At 44.6% G+C, this 21,493-nt stretch overlaps 1 protein-coding gene across 1 annotated transcript in view; it reads right to left on the bottom strand.

Annotated features, from left to right (window-relative positions):
• Nucleotides 1-21,493, bottom strand: part of LOC133918964 (leucine aminopeptidase 2, chloroplastic-like) — a 33,387-nt gene that overhangs the window by 8,208 nt on the left and 3,686 nt on the right. The gene's annotated exons all lie outside the window — the stretch shown is intronic.

The following is a 21,493-nucleotide window of genomic DNA, read 5'->3' on the forward strand; positions in this document are numbered from 1 at the left end:
TTTAGCAAGAAAATCCCTAAGGCATTCATACCATGCTCTAGGAGCTTGTTTTAGCCCATAGAGCGCCTTATGGAGTTTAAAAACATGCTCAGGATGTTTGGGATCTTCAAAGCCGGGTGGTTGCTCCACATACACCAATTCGGAGATTGGTCCATTTAGAAATGCGCTCTTCACGTCCATTTGATATAACTTGAAATCATGGTGAGTAGCATAGGCTAATAAAATACGAATTGACTCTAGCCTAGCTACGGGAGCGTATGTCTCACCAAAATCCAAACCTTCGATTTAAGTGAATCCTTGAGCAACCAAACGAGCTTTGTTCCTTGTTACTATCCCATTTTCATCTTGTTTGTTGCGGAAGACCCATTTTGTCCCAATCACATTTTATTTTGGCCTTTCCACCAAAGACCAAACTTCATTTCTTTTAAAGTTGTTCGATTCTTCTTGCATAGCCATTATCCAATCCGGATCATCAAGCGCTTCTTCTACCTTCAAAGGTTCCAAAGAGGAAACAAAAGAGTAAAATTCACAAAAATTTGCAATTCTTGAACAAGTAGTTACCCCCTTTTGTATATCACCAAGGATGTTGTCCACGGGGTGATCTCTTTGGATACTTTGATGAACACGTGGATGTGGCACTTGTGATTGATGTTGGATGTCTTCCACTTCATTATTCAAAAAATTGTTCGGATCTTCATGGTCTTGATGTTGATCTTGTGATCTCTTGTCGTCTTGATCTTGGGTTGACATTGATGGTTCAACTTGCATTGATGAAGATGGTTGATCCTTATTGATTTGAGCTTCTTGAGTCTTTTCTTGTTCTAAGGGCTTGATTTCGCCAATTGCCATCTTCTTGATTGCTTCGCTTGGTATTTCTTCATTACCTAAAACATTTGTATCCACTTGCTCCACTTGGGAGCCATTAGATTTATCAAATGTTACGTCTCTCGCAATTTCAACACATCCGGTGGTTTTGTTAAAAATGCGGTAGGCATAGGCATTTGAACCATAACCAAGCATAAACCCTTCATCTACCTTTGGAGCAAATTTAGAACTTCTAGCTTTCTTGTTTAAAATAAAGCATTTGCTACCAAAGACTTTAAAATAGGAAACATTTGGCTTGTTACCGGTTAGAAGCTCATATGAAGTTTTGTTCAACAACTTGTGTAAATATAACCGGTTGATGGCATGGCATGCGGTGTTGATTGCTTCCGCCCAAAATTGATCCGATACTTTGTATTCATCAAGTATTGTTCTTGCGGATTCAATTAGAGTCCTATTCTTTCTTTCGACCACTCCATTTTGTTGAGGGGAGTACGGAGCCGAGAACTCATGCTTGATTCCTTCTTCATCAAGAAACTCTTCAACTTGTATGTTGTTGAACTCGCTTCCATTGTCGCTTCTAACTCTCTTGATCTTTACTTCGAATTCATTTTGTGCTCTTCTCACAAACTTCTTGAAAATGGCTTGAGTTTCGCTTTTATCATGCAAGAAGAATACCCAAGTGAAACGTGAAAAATCATCAACAATAACTAAACCATATTTGTTACCTCCGATACTTATGTAAGTGATTGGCCCAAATAAGTCCATGTGAAGGAGTTCCAATGGTCTTGAAGTGGTCATCACATTCTTCAAGGGATGAGATGCTCCAACTTGCTTTCCCGCTTGGCATGCACTACAAACTCTATTTTTCTCAAAAGTCACATTCGTTAGTCCTAGAATGTGTTCGCCCTTTTGAAGTTTGGACAAATTTCTCATGCCAACATGAGCAAGTCGGCGATGCCAAAGCCAACCCATGCTAGACTTAGCCATCAAGCAAGTTTTAGGCATCACTCCATCCGTTGAAAAATCAACAAGATAGAGTTTACCCTTCAACTTGCCGGTGAAGACTATAGAGGCGTCCTCCCTTCTAGAGACAACCACACCCTCATTTGTAAAAAGACAATTATAACCAATTTCACATAATTGAGATACGGATAATAAGTTGTAATTGATTGATTTTACTAACAAGACATTTGAAATGGAAGTATCATTTGAGATGGCAATTTTACCTAGTCCCTTTACCTCTCCTTTTCCATTATCGCCAAAGATGATGTTTTCATGAGGTCCTCCATTTTCTTCAAAGGAGGAGAACATACTCTTTTCTCCGGTCATATGATTGGTACATCCGCTATCAATGACCCAACTTGATCCACCGGAGGAGTATGCCTACAAAACAAAGTTATGCCTTTATTTTAGGTACCCAAATTTGTTTGGGTCCTTTAGCGTTAGTCACAAGCACTTTTGGCACCCACACATTCCTTTTTACAATTCTATCTCTTGTGCGGGGACCAACATAGAGAGCAACCACTTTACCACGGTGGTCTCTCTTTAGCATGTATGAGGCATAAAAGGAACATTGGGGGGCATGAGCCTTCAGTTGCCTTGTTTGAGTAGGGTGATCAACTTGTTTGCCTCCTTTGACAAACTTGAGGCATTCCACTCCATTCAATACCACACGATCATTTGGCTTGCTTGTGTATTGGTCAAAACCAAGACCTCTCTTTTGCTTATTGTCTTTGGCTTGAATAGTCTTGTAAAGTGCATCCTTTGACTTATAAGTTTTGATGCACCCATATTTGACCAAAGCATTTAGCCTCTCATTTTCCTTTTGTAATGCTTGCAAGGATTCAATATTAGTTGTACAAGCATTCATTTCAAGGTTAGAACAACGAGAACATCCATTGCTAGTAGATGCATTAGATAGTAAATTTGCTTCACTAGAGTTAGAAGAGCCTTTCTTAAGAATATCAATTTGTGTTTCAAGAGTTCTATAATTTTCATCTAAACAAGATAATTTCTCTTGAAGCAAGAAATTGTTACTCTTAAGATCGGCAATTGAGGAATTGGCTAAATCACAATCTTTAGACAATTTCTCAACTTTTTCTTTCTCTTTAGCAAAGAGCTCATCGAGTTCAAGGTTTCTCTCCTTTTCAAGGATGAGCAAGTCTTCTCGTCTCTCAAGGGTCTCTTCATGACTATCTATTGTATCCATTAGCTCCTTTATTTTAGCCATGACATTTTTATTCAAACCTTTGAACAAATTATCACAATCACTATCATACTCACTATCACTATCTAGGAGCTTGGATTGAGATTTTACCTTGCGGTTCTTGGCCATGAAGCATTTTGGGGAGTCTCCATCATCATCATCATCATCATCACTCATTAAGAGTGATTTTCTTGGTGTAAGCTCATGAATAGCAATGGTGGCGACTCCTTCATCATCGGAGTCCGAGTCGGAGTTGGAATCCCACTCTTCTCCAATATGTGCTTGACCCGAATATTTCTTCTTGTACATCTTGTTCTTGTCTTTCTTGTATGACTTGACTTTATTGTCTTCTTTGTCCTTTCCCTTCTTCTTGTTTGGACAATCGGCTATAAAGTGACCAATTTCGCCACATTCATAGCATGCCCTTTTTGATGTTCTCTTCTTGGGCATGTCTCTCTTGTACTTTGAATAGCCTCCTTTTCTCATGAATTTCTTGAACCTTTTCACAAAGAACGCCATTTCTTCATCTTCGGAGCTTTCATCATCACTTGTGCTTGATTCTTGGACTTGCTTGCTTTTGCTTGCCTTGAGTGCAATTTCTTTATGCCTTGAGGTTGAGTTTTGTTTAGCATGAATCTTCACTTCATTAGCTTCTTCTTCCATGAGCTCATGAGCAAGAATCCTTCCAAGCACATCACTTGGTGTGAGCCTCTTGTAATCTCTTCTCTCACGGAGGAGCGTCACCAAAGTGGGATTTCTAGGAGCAAATGCTCTAAGTAGTCTCTTCACCACTTTGTGATCATCAATATCCTCGCTTCCAAGTCCTCTTAGCTTGTTCACAAGCACCATCATCCGATCATACATTGCTTGAGGAGTTTCATGATCCTCCATCACAAATCTTCCTAGCTTTCCCTCAAGCAATTCTATTTTGGATTCTCTCACACTTGTAGTCCCTTAATGAGCAACTTGAAGTGTGTCCCAAATTTGCTTAGCTTCCTCAAGTCCATCCACTTTGTTGAATTCCTCCGGACTCAAGGCACTAAGCAACACACTTGTAGCTTGAGCATTGCGATGCATATTTTGTTCTTCACTTGAGGTGAGCTCTTGGTCTTCCTCCGGCAGCTCAAAACCTGTGCAAACAATCTTCCAAATACTTGGATGAAGAGAAATTAAGTGCATTTTCATTTTGTGCCTCCAAGCGGCATAATGTGTACCATCGAAGAATGGTGCACGTCCGGAAGGCACGGAAATGTAATTGCTAGAAGAATTCAAACGATCATAATTGAAAGGAATCTCACTTCCCTTTCCTTTACCATTACCATCATCACTTCTTGATGGATCATCTTTGAGACCCCTCGGACTTCCGGATGTCGACATAATGATTCCCTCCAAGCGGTGAAGCCTTGTAGGAGGTTAGGCTCTGATACCAATTGAAAGTGCCTAGAGGGGGGGGGGGGGTGAATAGACTTTTCTGAAATTTAAACTAAAAATAGCGGATTAAACTGCCGGATATTCCGGTGAAGTCCGGATACTCCGGTATGGTCCGGAGTATCCGGTCTAGTCCGGAGTCTCCAGCCTGACAGGAAATTTCAGAATAAATTTGAACTAAAGGCCACAGCTAGATTCTAAGAGTTGCACTAGGTCAAGTAGATATTACTAAGCTAGAATAACAATTAAAACTAGCAAGATTGATACTATAGCAATTTAAATGACAAATTACCAAATGCACACAATCAAGTAAGTTTCACAAGTAAGAACACGAGAATATATCCCGGAGTTCGGCCACCTCACAAAGAAGTGCCTACGTCTCCGTTGAGGAGCTCACAAAGAGCCGGGTCTTCTCCAACCCTATCCTCTTCTAGCGACCACAAAGATCAAGCTAGAAATTCTTACTCAATATGAAGATGCTTACAAACTTCCCGAGGCACACCACAAGTTTTGGGTGCTCTTCGGGCGACTCCTTTCCTTCTAGAAACCCAAAGCTTCAAAGGAGATGATCGCAGTAAATGCTCGATGAAGAAATCAATGCTCAAGTGGCTTGAACCCTCTCCAAACACACACTCTCAAATTTGTGCAAATTTGGCTCTAGAGATGATTCGAGGGGCTTTGAATGCTCTTAAAGTGCTCAAGAGGTCTCAAGGAAACCATCCACAGCAAGCTCTAAATGATATGGAGAGAGGGGGCATTTATAGCCCTCTCTCACAGACTAGCCGTTACTGTTTTTGTCAGAGCTTACCGGAGTATCCGGTGTACACCGGAGTCTCCGGTCCTAATTCCAAAAACGGCGTCAGAACGGTCACGAACGTGTCAGAACTAGCTGTTACAGTTCTGTTTAATTACCGGTGTCTCCGGTGAATACCGGAGTCTCCGGTCCTGACAGATTTTCCAAAACAGACTAAGTCCGGAGACTAGCCGGATCCTCCGGCATCTCCAGGTACCGGAGTATCCGGTGAACACCGGAGACTCTGGTCTTTACTGCTTTTTATCAAAAAGATTAAAAGCTAACCGAGAGCCTCTGCCGGAGTCTACCTCGGAGACTCCGACTGCACACTAAACATTTTACCGGAGTATCCGGTGAACACCGGAGACTCCGGTCTTTTTCTTGAAGGATTAAACCGTAACCGAGACTCTTTGCCGGAGGCTAACTCGGAGACTCCGGCTAAACGCTGAGTACCGGAGTATCCGGTGAACATCGGAGACTCCGGACTCTAAAGATTTTTCAGAAAGAGTTTCGTGTCCGTGAGTGAATGTGTCTCTCAATTGGGTGATTCTAAAGGATCTCTTGAGCATTGAGACACTAATCAAGCAAATGAATCCATCCATCTAGGAAAAAATCTATCCTAGACTCAATTTCAAAAGTAAAAAGAATTTAAGCCCTATCTTGTATCCTTCGTTGATTCTTCAATTGTTTCGACGGGCGTCAAACGTCATTTACCTTCACAACTAATGCTCATACCTGTTCAATACTCACAAAGCATGTTAGTTCTTTAATCGTTTTGTCATCAATAAGCCAAAACCCACTTAGGGGGCCTAGATGCACTTTCACCAACAAACTCCACCTTGATGAATAATTTGCCACCTTGAAGCCATCATGCGCCAACATCCCTGTACACTGGACTTGAGTTGTCACCTTTGCTGCTCAACAAGATCTGCCTGATGAGTTTCACTCAAACTCACTATTGGAGAACGGGTTGGCTACGCTAGTGTCACGTCCCAATTCTTTAATCAGGTCATTAAGCATAATTACACATCATAAGCATCATGTTTATTTGTTAAGCATTTGGATTGCTGGATTAAATCAATTGATGGTTTGTTTATTTATATGTATTTTAAAAATACCTGATGATAGAATTGTTGTTAGTTAAAACATCCGCTTATGTGTTGTAAATGAATCCTTTTAGAAAGGTTTCATCTCGTTTTGAAATCATGTCACAGATTTTCTATAATTTTTGAAACACTAGAGTTTCTCTTTTAGGCTAATAGATTGGGGAGAGAAAGAAATGATATTCAGCTGAACACTACTTGTCTCTCTTGCTCTTGGGGCCCACTTGAGCTGGCCCACACCCCCTCCCTTCTCTCCCCACACCTCTCACTCTCACTCTCTCTTGCTCTCTCAACCAGCCAAGGAGAAAGACAACAGCTCTCCCTCCCTCTCAAGAACAAGAAATCAAGGTGTGCATGTTATACCCCTGAAATCCCTACTTCTCTAGTTTCACATCCATCCATTTCATTCTCACATGCATGAAAGTTTGAAGGTTTTGCAATCAATTTCGTCACCACCTTGTTCTCTGAAAATTTCAGCGCATTGTTCATCTCCTCTCCAAGCTTCCCCCGTGGATTTCTTCTCCAACCGAAGGTCAACATCCCCCAACGAGGACTTGGGTAAGTCCTTAGGGTTTCCTTTAGTAAGAATGCGGGCTTGGTTGGGTAGGATCGCGTTTCGTAGCTGCGAACGATGAATGGCGGAGCAATGCCGAGTTCTTGAGGTGTTAGAGCTAAAAGGGTGTTGAATGAGGTGAAGTTAGTAAATCGTGTTGCTAGAGTGCGTGTGGTAGGTCTAGAACTAAGGCATTATTGCCATTGCATGTTAGGTAGTGTGTATTTCAACATGCAAGTCGAATCGGTCGATGAATCACCGTGAAATCATGTTCTGCAGGAACCCAGACACTCCGAGTAGAACCTGGATAGTCCGGGTAGCCCAGTGAGAACCCCGTTGATTTGTGTTCAAAAAATCGTTAGGGTTTAGGGTGTGTTTTGAGTTTAGAACCCTTGTACTGGTCCTTATACATGTTTAGGTGGCATGGATTTAACATGCATGATTGAATCGACCGCAAGAATCTAGTCTACCAGCATCCGGGTCCACCCGGAGACTCCGGGTAATTTAGTTTAAAATTTAACCAAGAGCCTCTCTCGAAGTATAACCTGGACAGTCCAGCTAACCCAGAGTATCCAGCCTAGCCCGGATAGTCCTGACTATTTTGAATTAGGAGTTAACCGAGAACCCAAACTGGAGGTTGACTCGGACCGGAGGGTCTGAACCCAGATACTCTGGCCTGACCCGGACTATCCGGACTGCTGTCAACCTCCAACGTAGTTTAGTTCGCAAGTCTTCTTTGTTGCTTTATATGTCTTATGCTGTTAGCTTGATCTTGTGATGCATCATTTATTTTTATACATCATGTAGCACATATCATCTCATCTCTCTCATACTCATCATTGCACGTGTTGTCTTTAGTGAACAAAGGACCGGAGGTTAACACGGGCGTGATCGAAGGCGATCTGGAGGTTGCTTCTTTTGCTGTTTGTGATCAAGCTGAACCATAAGGCAAGAATCTAAGCATACTCATCCTAGTACTTTGGATCATATGCTGTGTCAAATTGATAAGTTATGTTATACGTATGTCTTGCATGATGGCTAGTTAAATATCGGGTTTTGGGAGTAGATCCTAATTGTTACATTACCCTTCCTTGGCATTGTTATCTTTTGATCCATTGTAATCCTAGGTATAGCACTAAATGGTCTAACTTAAAATGAATATGTCATGCTTAGCAAGGCTTAGGTCATCAGTAGAAGTCAAGCAGTGGTTCGATCATCATTTGTGAGCTTAGGGTTTACTCTTATTTCACAAATACAATGTTGATGATGGGATGTGTAAGTCAGTGAGGATGAGACGAGATTCGGGTGGGCAATAGGGATGGCTCGAGAAGGGAGTCTCGGATGCTATAGGCTCGCTTGAATCGATTAAGCACAGTCCATTGTTGTAGTTGGCTTTAGCACTTTTTGTACTTACCACATGTCGATATAATGGTAGATAAGCCGAATACCTTTTGTAGCTGTGAACTTTTGGCTTGTGGGCCTATGGTGTCGTGGGCATAATAGGCTTGTAGAGGTAACGTCGTAAAGGTGTTGTGGGCATAATAATCTTGTAGAGGTATCTAATTTACTCGAGGAGTAGTTCTAGTTACCTTCACACCTTTAGACATAACTGGGGTGCTCTGGGAGTAGCCCTAGTGGACCTCCGCACCTATAGGTGCATGTTCAAACGGTCGGGGCTCGATTGGGAAAGGTTGTCACGAGTACCCCCTTGTGTGCACTTTAACGGGTGGCACAAGCCGAATGGTCCTCGTGTCGTGTGGGTAAAGAGATACCTCTTACAGGGTGTAAGATCAATTTGAATTGTCGCGCTCTCGATCATGAGAAAGCTATTGTCCATCCACATCAATCGTAGAGATTCGATATTGGGATGTTATTGTGGTATGATGGTTAGTGGATGATGATGTTGATGATGAGTTGCTACAGTTCAAGTACAACTATGTTATGTTGATGATCTCGTGGTACAAAGACGTTAAGTTAGGTGTAGGTGCTTACACTTGAGTCCAAATCGCTTTCGCATGGTAAATGTCATTTAACCCTTTGTGGCCGAGTCCTTGCTACTTTACCCAAAAATGCATTCTCCTTGGAGTCGGGCTTATAAGTGTTCACTATAGATTAAGTCATGCGAGTACCTTCGTACTCACGGGCTTATTTTGCTTTTCAGGTGAGGAAGAACTTGTATTTGGCTACTTTACGCCCGCCGATGTTGGCGATGGGAAGGAGTAGTGCCTACTACTTGTATGTGGATATTTTGGGGTGGCGCCTTAGGGCAACCAGCGTTACCCATCTTTTGTAGTTGTGTACTTTCCACTGCGTAATTACTCTACATATGTTCGAATCATGTATTTTGCTGTAAAGCTTGAATTACCTAAAGACTTGTAACTTATTTTTAATTACTCGTTCTTTATTATATCCCGTGATGATGTACTTGTTGTAAAGGTGTGTGTTCCAATCCTGGAAGGAAACACATGCCGGGACTACCGGGGTGATATTCTGGTTAGTCATGAGAGTTGTGATTCCACAAATGACCGACTTAGTGACTAATTAGAATATTATCTGGACAGTTCCTCACAGCTAGCCTAAAAAAATTCTCTATTGCATTCATCTAGGAAATCATGCAAGTAGGAGATCATATATCATTACCACTTGATGCGCAGTGCAGCGGAAGAAGAGATGGAGTAGACCGATCCAACGTCGTGCACGTCAAACTCCTGGAGCAGCTTCTCGACCAGATCCGCGACCAGCCCCACTCAGGTGGTCACGCTCCGCGACCAGCTCCGAGTAGGTGGTCGTGCCTCTCGACCAGTTTCCTTGATCAGTTCCTCGAGCAGGTCTGTTGCGTCCTCGACCAGCTCCGAGTGGTTGCGTCATGGTCCACGACCAGACGAGCAGGTATGTTGACCAGCCGAGTACGTCCTCGACCAGCCAGACAGAAGCGTCGCAATCTTCACGCCGAGGAGATCAGCACTGCAATAGCATCAGTGCCTCTACGGTATCCACACGTATTCGGCAAGATCGCCGAGTGCCGATGTGCTAGCACCGCGCGCATGGCTAGGGTTTTGGGAGATCATGTGGAGGGATATGGCTAGGGTTTTGGAGTGGCTCACCTCTCCACGCCCCACCCCACGTCTCTCCTTATATAGAGCTCGCTTATGGGCTCCCACGTTGGAAGTCTTTTAGGACTCTAACACCTCATGGATCATAATCCAATAAACCCATATACGATTTCAATGCATATGTTTTGTTCTAACTCATTAAGTGTGTGACCCGTTAGGTTCATATACAAATAGCCACGACTCGAAAACCCTTTCCAAACCGAAATCAATAGCGGTCCCTAGCAGGACATGTTGACTCCCGAGTATACACAAAGATCATATTGGCTGAACCTTGATATACACATGCACCGATCCATTCGCCTCACGATACCAGTCAAGATCAAGGCAAGATACGTGCCACCCTTGTAGTAGCTCGACCATTCACTCGATCAAGTAGTGAATCATCATGATTAACTCTTTAATCATATTGGCATTACCATGCACTTTCTCAATCCAACTACCTCGAGGGGCCTAGAGATATCTCTCCCGTTATCAAGGTGTGGCAAATTCTATCTTGATCGCCACGCCCCACGACATGTTTCATGACATACCCGAAAACTACCTTTATGACTACCTAGTTACGAAATAACGTTTGGCAGCCCTAAAGTATGTCATTACACATTCTGGGAATCAATGACGATCTCAGGTCTAAGGATCTTGCAGGTACACCCTTTGAGATAACAACTGATGGCACATCATAAATAACAATCCTAGCAGCATCTCAAGGTGGGTCTAGCTAACATCATGTTCTCCAACATAAATATCCACATTATTGACCTGGTATCTGTATACCTATGATCCGTGAAATGTGTAGCGAAAATAGGCTTATTAGGCCATAATTGTGATTTTGGTGATTAATGACAACATAGTCAATGGGACTAACATGTTTGTTAATAATATATATTAGTAGGTCTTATGGATGCAATACATGAAGAAACCACCGAAGCCAGGACAAAGTTTGGTTGAATTGGAAAAGGTCCCAGGAGAAGTGAACTCATCAGATGGTCCGGTGTTCACATAATTGAAAACACCGGAGCATTGTGTCCAGAGGAGTTGACCTCATCAGAAGGTCCGGTGTTTGAGCAGAGTGCTCACTAGAGCAATTCTTCTAGAGAAGGTGTTGTGCTGAAGAGTGAAGACGGTTAGCCTCACCGGATAGTCTGGTGATCAGTGGGAGTTTGAAAGGACAATGATGTCGCCTAGAGGGGGGGTGAATAGGCGTTTTTACAAAAATTCAACCCTTTCTACCGTTGGCCTAAACTTGCAGCGGAATATAAACTAACGAGTTTTTCACAAGAGAAAAACCTAAATATGCTAGGCTCAACTAGTGCACAATCACCCTAAAGAAGTGTGGAAATTACAATCCTAAGGTGACAAAAATTACTCAATTCTAGCAAGAGATATGCAATAAAACTTAAATTGAAAAAGGCTGAAAACACTGTTTATATGCCTGAAATTACTGTTTACCAGAGACTCCGGTGTAGTCCGGATACTCCGGTGTGTACAGGTCCGGAAACTCCGGTAAAGGCCGGATTCTCCGAGTTCTGTACAGAACTGAGCCCGAAACTGAATGAAATAAATGAGTAGAGAGTTCTAGCTCAAACCAAGTGATGTCGTGTGTTCCCGGAGATGATTCCAAGTAGATTCACGAATAACCTACACTCAAATACACACAAACAAGTAGATCGAGCAATATGCACAAAGATTTGAGTAAGAACATAAAAGTAAGAAAACAAGAGAGGAGACGCAAAGAATTGTTTCCCGAAGTTCAGATTCACCACCGTGAATCCTACGTCTCCGTTGAGGAAGCTCCAACGAGCCGGGTCTCTTTCAACCGCTTTCCTCTCCAAGCTCGGTCACACTTGAGCTCGGTTTCCACTAACTTGATCTCTTTCCTTCCGGAGGCGAGATCGACCTTCACAAACTTTCCGCGGCTCACCACAAGCACGGGAGCTCACCGGCGACACCTAGCCGGCTAGGAGGCTTCACCTCCAAGAGTAACAAACGCTTCGAGAACTTCTTGTCAAGAACTCAAGTGCTCAAGAATGGATTTAGCTCACTTGCACTCAAGCTTCCAATCTCTCAACCCAATTCACTTTTCTTCTCAAATCACACACTAGAATGGAGTGGGAGAGGTTCTTTTGGCTCTAAAAATGTGTTCTTTCGTGCCCCTTCCAGCAGCCCCAAAGGATGGGGTGAGTGAGGTATAAATAGCCCACTTCAAAAAACTAGCCGTTGGGCTCTTTTCTGGAACTTACCGGAATATCCGGCCTACACCGGAGTCTCCGGCCACTCCAGGTACCGGAGAATCCGGTCTTCACCGGAGTCTCCGAGTACAGCACAGCTGACCTCCGAAAAACGGCGATAACTTTTGATTCCGGAGTCCGATTTCGACGATTTTAGACTCTATGGAAAGCTTATTCAGAGGGCTACACATCCCAACTGAATTCATGACCTAAAAGACATAGGATCAAATTAGGAACACTCTAAAACCCATTTTGGACACTTCCGCACTTTCCGCTCCGGACTCTTAACAACAAACTCTCACTTTGGGTTTGGTTGGGAACTCTTGAGCACTGAGACGCGACAATTAGCTCACGTTGCATCCCTCTTAATAGTGCGGCATACCTATACTCAAATTCAAAGATAAAACTCGTTTGAACCACTTTGAGCATTTGAAAACTTTCAAGTACCGATTCTTTTCTTTCAAACCTTGAGGGTTGCTAACTTCCATAAAATCTTCACTCCATCTCTTCTTGATTCTTCATATGATTTATGTGAATCATCCATAGCTTCCCATAGCCTCGCACGGTCCATCGGCGCAAAGCCTTCACTCGCTCTTCACCACCGCCTTGGTCCTTCGGCGCCAAGCCATTTGCTTGCCCTTCACCACGGATGGTCCATCGCAGCCGAGTCTTGCTTGCCCTTCACCGTTTTGCCATAGAAAACCACTTTGTATTCGACATCTTCAAGGAATTCACTTTTTCATATATGGAGTCCACTTTTGTTCTTCACTCTTGGCATATGTGATTTCAATTCAACTTATGCCTTCTTATAGATCCTAACCCCAACTCACTCTCAAGCACAAAGCACATGGGTTAGTCCATAAAACCTAAATGACAACATTTATACCTTAAGTTACTTGATCTCCACAAGTAACTTATTAGCCTTCATGCATATTGTCAATCTTCATATAGAACCTAACCCCACTCATTCTTAAACACATAGCACACGGGTTAGTCCATAAAACTCTATTGACAAGTCATACCTTTAGTTACTTGATCTCCACAAGTAACTTAGCCTTCAAGCTTATTGCTAATCTTATTGAGCTTCTTCTTCTTATGAGCATCACCAAAAACTCCTTTATTTAGATGCATATTTCTCCTCCATGCATCACATCCGAGCATCACCTAAAGCTCGTTCATCTCGATGTACTTTCAATCTTCCCATTCACCTAGAGTTCATGCATGTCTCTTCACCTAGGCTTCACCTATTGAACAACCTACTAATAATCTCAACAACATTGTTAGTCCATATGTATTGTCATTAATTACCAAAACCACACATAGGGGCTAGATGCACTTTTAGAGTTGCACCGGAGCATTTTCAGAGAAAAGAAGAGAAGGCTCAGCCCATCGGATGGTCCGGTGTTGATACGGATGAGAGCACCAGAGTATTATTTCCAAAAAGGTTGCAGCTGTGGAAGATTGAAGTTCAAGGCATCAGATTGTCTGGTGTGAATGGAATGAACACTGGATAATATATCGGAAAATAAACAGTACAAAGAGGCAGGGGAAGCTCAAGCCATCGGATAGTCCGGTGATGAAGTTGTGTGTACACCGGAGCATATTTTCCAGAGAGGGTTGCGTTTGGCTCGAATGGCTGAGCATTGCTTACCGGATAGTCCGGTGATGAATTGATAAGCACTGGAGAAGGCACCAGAGCAATTTACATAGAGAAAATGTTAGCTCAGATGGTTAAGGTATACTCATCGGAATATCCGGTGATGATGTTGCAGTATACACCGGAGTGTCTGGTGTTCACAGAGGCTTGAGTGCGGGTTCTAACAGCTAGTTTGTGAGTGTATACTCACCAGATGATCCAGTGTTAGTACTATTGTTCTCACCGAATCATCCAGTGTTAACAACTTTTCTGAGTCGTTGGGTTAAAGGCTAGTGCCCAGGTTTGAGGCTATAAATACCCCTCCACTCAGTCATTTGAGGGGGCTGTAGTCCTGAGAAGTTCATGTACACTTGAGAAGACATCTAAACCACCAAAGTACTTAAAGTGATAATTCAAAATGATTAAGCACAAGATTAGAGAATGATTAGTGTTTATAGGCCTAGAGAGTGTGTTGCTAGGTGATTACTGCCTAAAGAGTGGATCAAGGAGTGATCCAACAGTGTACCTCTTGATACATCGGCACCTTGGAGTCTTGGTGACTCGTCGGCAAGCTTGTTGACCCTCCGATTTGATGTGGAGTGGCGGCAAGGCGATGGTGCGGGACACGGAGACCCTTGTCTTTGTAGTTTAAGCTCTGAAGTAAGCACGGCAGTGAGGAACCGGAAGAGAGGTTAGTGGTGAGACCTTACCTTGGTGGCTTAGTGGCTCATCCGGGTGGATGCCTTGTCTTTGTGATTTTGTGGCTCAAAGGCCATGACCAGATGCCGACCGGGAGCATATCTTTTGTGGAGCTCCAACGTGGACTAGAGGTTTTATTCATGCCATCGATATCACGAAAGAAAATCCTTGTACCGAGTTTGCTCTCTCTATCTTATTTACCTTTCTGCATTTACTTATTAGCAATTTACCTTCTTAGATAGATTGCAAGCACTTTAATCAGTAGAGTAGACACACTAGATAAACCTAGAGCACATTTGGATAGAAATTGATATAGGTTTATCTTGTGTTGTTTTTGGAGCCGAAATAGCTCTAAGTGTTCTAATTCACCCCCCTCTCAGGACGTTACCAATCACTTCAAAATGTGATCATCAATCAATATATGTGCTGGTCTCATGAATCATCACAATGATACGTGACCAGAGATCATTTAGAATAACATCATGATACAATAAAGAGTTTGAGAAACCAAGTTGAAATGTGCCTTGGTTTATATGTGATGACTGATTGACAAGGTTGTCGGTTTGGTTTGTTGAGTTTTGGATTGCTTGATCTTGGTTTGAGCATTTATATTATGGACTAACTGGAGTTAGAGTTGGAGAAATGTGTTTGCTTAAGGTGTAAGCAAGTGGCGAGTCACGCTTTGAGAAGCATGCAGAGGGTTTCACGGTTAGGCCTCAAAACCGTGGGAGGATTGGAGGAGTATGTGGCACCATCGCGAAACTTGCGTCGAGACGAAGCTAAGTCGTGAAGGCGCCGCGGCCGTTCGATGAACGGAGCAAGAAATGGATCAAAATACCCTCAATGGTAGGTAGGAGTGTACCACAAAAGAGGGGTTATTTGGTAACAAGCTAGAAAACTTAAGTGTCAAGTTTTCTAGGCCTATAAATAGAGGGGTAGGGCTATATGAGAGTTTGAACCAACCACTTGAGCCTCTTGTGCTACCCATTTGAGGGCATAGTGCTAGGGTTTTAAAATAGAGGAAGATGAGTGCTTAGCCTATGTAATATGTGAGAGTTTTTGAGAGAAAAATCCTTGTAATTTGCCTTAAATAGGGATGACCTCTTTGAGTAATGAAGTTTATGTTTTTGCATATGCTTGAATTCACCTCCTTCTAGTCTCTCTATTGGTTCACTTGCAATTTTGCAAGTTTCCCTTTTCCGGTTGTGATTTTCTTGTTGATATTCGTTTTTGCTTTTGAGCTACGATTTTTCAACATTGGAAAGTTGTTCTTCTTGTTGCTAAAGGTATAAACGTTCATATACTCATATATTTGAGAGGGTCTTGAATCCCCTTGTCTCTAGACCATCAATTTGGATAGTTGCTTCTTTCAGTGACTGTCTTTTTGCTTTGTTCTTCATTCAAGTTTCAAGCTTTTGTGCTCAAAGACATATGGAATGGTCTTGAATAGAGCCTATGGTTCATATTCCATCCATGGAGTCATGTTGCCTTGGAACTTTCTTTCTCGCTTTGTCTCTCTAAAGTTTATACTTCGGTTTGTGCATTTTTAGTAGTATTGGGTGAACAGAGAGTAGGTCATCTATTTCGCAAGAAATTTGTAAGGCGCCTATTCATCCCCCCTCTAGTCGCTGTTCTCGGTCCTACAGAGTTCCACGAATAAGTCATATACTTGTCAATCAATGTAAATAATAGTCATTCTTATAATAACATATTATTCAAAAGTACATAAATATAGAAGTGATACAATCATCTCTATGATTGCCTCTAAGGCATATCACCTTCACTCACCGCCTTCCAGAGACATTGTTATTCCTGCAAGTTCAGTCTCCATGACTCCACCTGCAACTCATCACATTTCTCTTCTATCAACATAGTTTCTTTGAGCGAAATCAGATTCCTCTTTAGCCTTGACACATGTCTGACTCCTCAAAGCATGTAACTCCATAATAAATCTTGATTTTGATAGTACCTTACTCCAAAAGCACGACAGCCCATGTTGTCACATAAGTAGATAAAACTAGAATCACTAGATTTCATGAAGAGAACTGCTACTTATTGGGCGTCACATGAAAAGCCAACTGAATCCGATATCCACGCTCACAATTCATTGCTTCTTGATAATGAGAAATTCATTGTTGCTTTCCGAGTCATAAATAGAAATTGCCACATTAGCATTGCTCATTCACCTAACTATTTAGTTTACGATTCTCTTACATCTTACACCATAGCCTCCTCCTGTCTTAGACCAACCAGATTACTCCAGTTGCAAGTAAAGATCTCCAGAATCTCTACTTTCGATTCAGCTCTTGAAGCTTCTTCATACCCATCAATCCACACTTTAGAAACATGTATGTACAACTCGAATCGATCCACGCCAATACTGATTTGAAAGCACGCAAGCCCTCTCTAATGTCATCCTGCATCCTAAGCTCCCGCCATGTGTTACCACACCACAGAGAATAACCACCACTAGCCCTCACGCTCATATGTCGTTGTTGCTAGTTTCTTCATCTCTGCTACCCGCAGTATGACTGGCTTGTCACCACCAACCTATCCACCCTACACCACAATATGTTCACCCTCCAAGTGAACTGTCCTTTAGCCTTCCCTGGACTGTCTGCTATGTGCCTGCAAATTGTTTGGCCACCACCGTCGAACTCTTATTAGTTGCCATGCGCATCACGACCAAACACCGTCGATAGCCCATGCTCATCAACGAGCACCGCAACAACGGCCTGAGGTCTAGCCAACCGATCGATTGTCTCTTCTCTTTCACTTGTTGCAATATTCATTAGCGTCTGTGACCTCCTGTCGCGCTACAGCACCTGCGCACCTCGTGTATACGACCTCATGTCGCACTTCAACATATGCGCATCTCATGCACGTCCACACGACACGTCTTATCACATATACGCCAATCCATTCAACACCTGACTGAAACTATGGTCCCACCTCATGAAACATCAGCCTATTCACCCTCACCATGAATTATCTGCCCGGGTTAATCGCTCACTGGACCGGCCCATCATCGTTGAATAACCCTACGCGAACTTGCTTCCTGCAGCACCCACGTGACCACACACCATCGGCTGACCACCGCGTGCTCCTGCCGACCTCCTGGCCCGCTCCATCCAATCGCTCGGACCACGCACACATCCAGCCTGCTGATACATGAGCCTCACAGCTAACCGAGCCACTGGGCCTCCTACCGAGTGCATGGAGCCACCTGGCCACGCACCAGACTCCAACGCCCACATGGCCCTCGCCAAGCCTGCCGGCTGGGCCTCCACAACCACGCACACTCCCGAAGCATTACCTCCCATGCGCAACAGCGCTAGCCCGCGCGCTCCTGCTGCCTCTCCATGGGCCCACAGCTCAGCTCCACCCGGCCATCCGCCAGACACGCCCACAAGCCGACTCACCCGCACAAGCCACTTGCACACAACAGGCCACTCGAGCACCACGCAGCTGCCCTCTGGTCCTCGGCCGCTCGCACGCTCCACGTCTCGGCCTAGAGTCCACTGCCTATGCTCCTCCGCGCTCGCCAGGAGTGGGGCCCACTAGAGCCACGTGTGAACGACTCCTTGATGCACCACGCCTTCTCTCCCCGAGCATCACGCAACTCGAACAGGATCACACGCATGCCTCTGTCACTGTGACGCCTCCATGAGTCCGTGACGCACACGCCTGGGATTGACTCCACTGGCCGCCTCCGTGACGCACACATTGACCAAGCCAAAGACCGAACAGGACTCCACTGACACAGTGTAGGCACCGAAGGAAAAAGAAACAATTCTGGTCAAACACACCACCGAAGCTAAAAAAGTTGTTTTCTATTTTCTTCTTCTTTTCTTTCTTCTTTGGTCTTGTGCTGATTCCTTTGCCTCACGACTTCCTTCACATGTCCAGGAGACTCCCTCGCGCGCATGCCCCGCTCGACCGCCTGGACTCCACGTGTCCCGAACCGGCTGGGCTAACCATGCCAAGCCACACACGCGGATACGCAGCTTTGCGTCTGCCCGCTGGCCCACACATACCAGCCGCATCCGATGCACGAGTCTGCAGACGTCAAGTCACCGAATAGGCGCGCAACCACTGCCATACACTATCAAACGACCTCCGCGAATCACCTAACACCGTACGCCTACGAATCCTCGACGACATATCCCGCGTCACCGTTCGTGACGCATCCGGCTAGCAATCCTAGTCGCCGTCGACGCTCACATCGAGCTGCCAAAGTCGTTTGCGCACTGCTTGTACGCATCGATTGTCAGACATGATCTATCTTGTGTCGTATCCGCTCATACAGTCCGTGTGTTGCACGGCGCTTCGTAGATATGTCAGTGTAAAAGATAAAGGGTGTCCCACAAGGTGAGCTTCACGCAGCCAAATGTCAGTCGAAAGCAGATATTTTCAAAACCACATACTCACCGTGTGATCAGATCGGGGCTTGTACGACCAGCCCCCTGATCGCAAATGGAAACCACTTGCTGGTCGCAAGGTAGGTATTCACCTAACCTGTTAGGACATATTTAATGTCATCCACTCAAGTGTTTTCCTTCCCCATGCACTCCCTTTCGGCAGGCGAGGTCGTGGGCAGGCGTGGTGAAGCAGACCCGTCTCATAGCATTTAGTGACGGCATTCGGTGCAGGACAACCAAAGCAGAGCGGACATGTCTATCCGACGTCATGATGGGCTAGGGGTAGTTGATTTCGTTAGGGGTAGATCTGCCGCGGGGTTTGGCACAGTCTGTTTGTATGTATTCTTTTTCCCCTGCTATATAAAGGGATGAGGGAAGTCCGAGAAGGGACACGAAGAACACTTTATAACAAGTTCACCTGATCCATAAGAAAATACATAGGACGTAGGATTATTATCCCATAGGAGGTCTGAACCTGGATAAATTCTTGTGTTCATTTGATACACACTCGCAAGAAATGTAGATCAACTCGCCCATCATCCGATATACCTCGGATTCATTGTTAAGGATCACCCTTGACAGTTGGCGCGCCAGGTATGGGCACATTTTTCGCGTTTTCTTCAGATTTGGAGACTATGGCTGGGCTACCCGTGTCTAGATCCATGATGATCGTAGATTCCTGGTTCAAGGACCCCGGCCGTTACGAGGTTTTTGTCATGGGGTATGACCCAGACGAGCCCAGTGTGCTCCAAGCATGGGACACCGAGATGGAGTAAGAGGATTCTAAGATCAAATATGAAGTTTGTATAATTCTTGATTCACATATCCGATTGATCTGATTCTTATTAGATTAGTTTCGTATTTGAATCTAGTTTCTACTGTTCAAAATTGAGGGAAATCAGACTTACAGATCTTACTCTGCATCATTTTTACTAGAGTATGTACAATCTATTTCGAGTGAAATACCGAGTGTAAGTTTATTTTTTGATTTGGGTGAATTAATCTTTGTATTTGGTTTCCACAATCATTCACCCCTCTGATTGTCTTATTAGAGTGTACTTGATCCTACATAGGGTCAGTAGCTCCGGGGTAGTTGTGGGCGAACTCCCCCAATTATCCATGACCTGCGCCGACGCACTCGGCACTCGGAGGTTGTCCAAGGAGTTGTCCGCCGCAAGGTAGAACCACTCCTCCCTCCAGCCCGATTGCGATGACTTGAGACCCACCTCAATGTAGGAGCCCACAGAGCCGTTGCGGAGGCGGAACCCACAGGTTTCGGTGGCTGGCCCGGTCGTCGACCGGTAAGTGTAGAAGAACTAGAAGAGGTCGAGGCACGGCTCGACCCCAGCAAAGTTCTCACACAGGTGAGTGAATATGCTCAGCATAAGAATGGAGTTGGGATTGAGGTGGAGGTGACAGATGTCATAGAAGGAGATGACGGTGGTGAAGAACTCAGAGAAGGGCGGCACGAGGCCAGCCAAGAAGAACGAGACAAACATGAAGATCTCTCCCAGGCGGGGAGTAGACGCCTCTCTCCCTGGAGCCTGGAATGGTACCCCCGAGGTCAGGTGGCGGATGAGCAGGCCAGTGTCGTGCATCTGTCGCAACCTTGCTGCGTCACACTTGGACTTGGGGAATGCGGGCTCGTTGCCAGTGCACGCCATTGGACAATGATGGAAGATGCTTCAAGGGCAAGAATAGAGATGGAGACGAAGGGCTCTGGGCGCGAAAGCTTGGAGGCTAAGGGGGGTGACAAAAGGATTCATGGGGAACCATAGGCACTCCAATTTAAAGGGCCGTCACGGTATCTCAACCGTCGTAGGGTTCGGTCCGCTCATAATTTGAAAGGTCGTGTGTGGAGAACCGAAACTACCTCAGGTCCGGCGGCAATTAATGTTTCTCTCTCCCACATTCTCTCTCTCCGGACATTTAACCTCTCATCGGGATGTAATTTCCTGAGTCGACCACAAAAGCGGGCTATGTCAATGACCACTCCCCAGGGCAAACATGCGTTCACTTGGGATCTAAGTGGCGCGACCAGGCCCGACCACGACCACTCGTCGTGCAGCGACCACGGTCTACTATGGTAAACCACTCATTCTGCCCCATTTGCGATGGAGCTTGAGGGCTATTGTTGGTGTAATAGATAAGAGGGTGCCCCACAAGGTGGGCCCCATACCGTCAAATGTCAGTCAGAAGTAGATATTTTCAAAAACACGGACTCATCGCGTGACCAGGTCAGGGCTCGTGTGAACGAAAACCCTCCGACTATGCTGCTGGCAGGGCAGGTATTCACCTAACCTGTCAGGACACATTTAATGCCATCCACTAGAGTGTTTTTTCTTCCCCAGGCACTCCCTTTCGGCGGGCGAGGTTGTGGGTAGGCGTGGTGAAGCAATGATCCATCATGTAGCATTTAATGCTACGGGATGACCTGGCCGGTGAACGTTACAGCATTCGGTGATAGGACGGGACGTGCAGGATGACCAGA

Source organism: Phragmites australis, chromosome 5, assembly GCF_958298935.1.
Source record: "Phragmites australis chromosome 5, lpPhrAust1.1, whole genome shotgun sequence".
NCBI classification, from domain to species: domain Eukaryota; kingdom Viridiplantae; phylum Streptophyta; class Magnoliopsida; order Poales; family Poaceae; genus Phragmites; species Phragmites australis.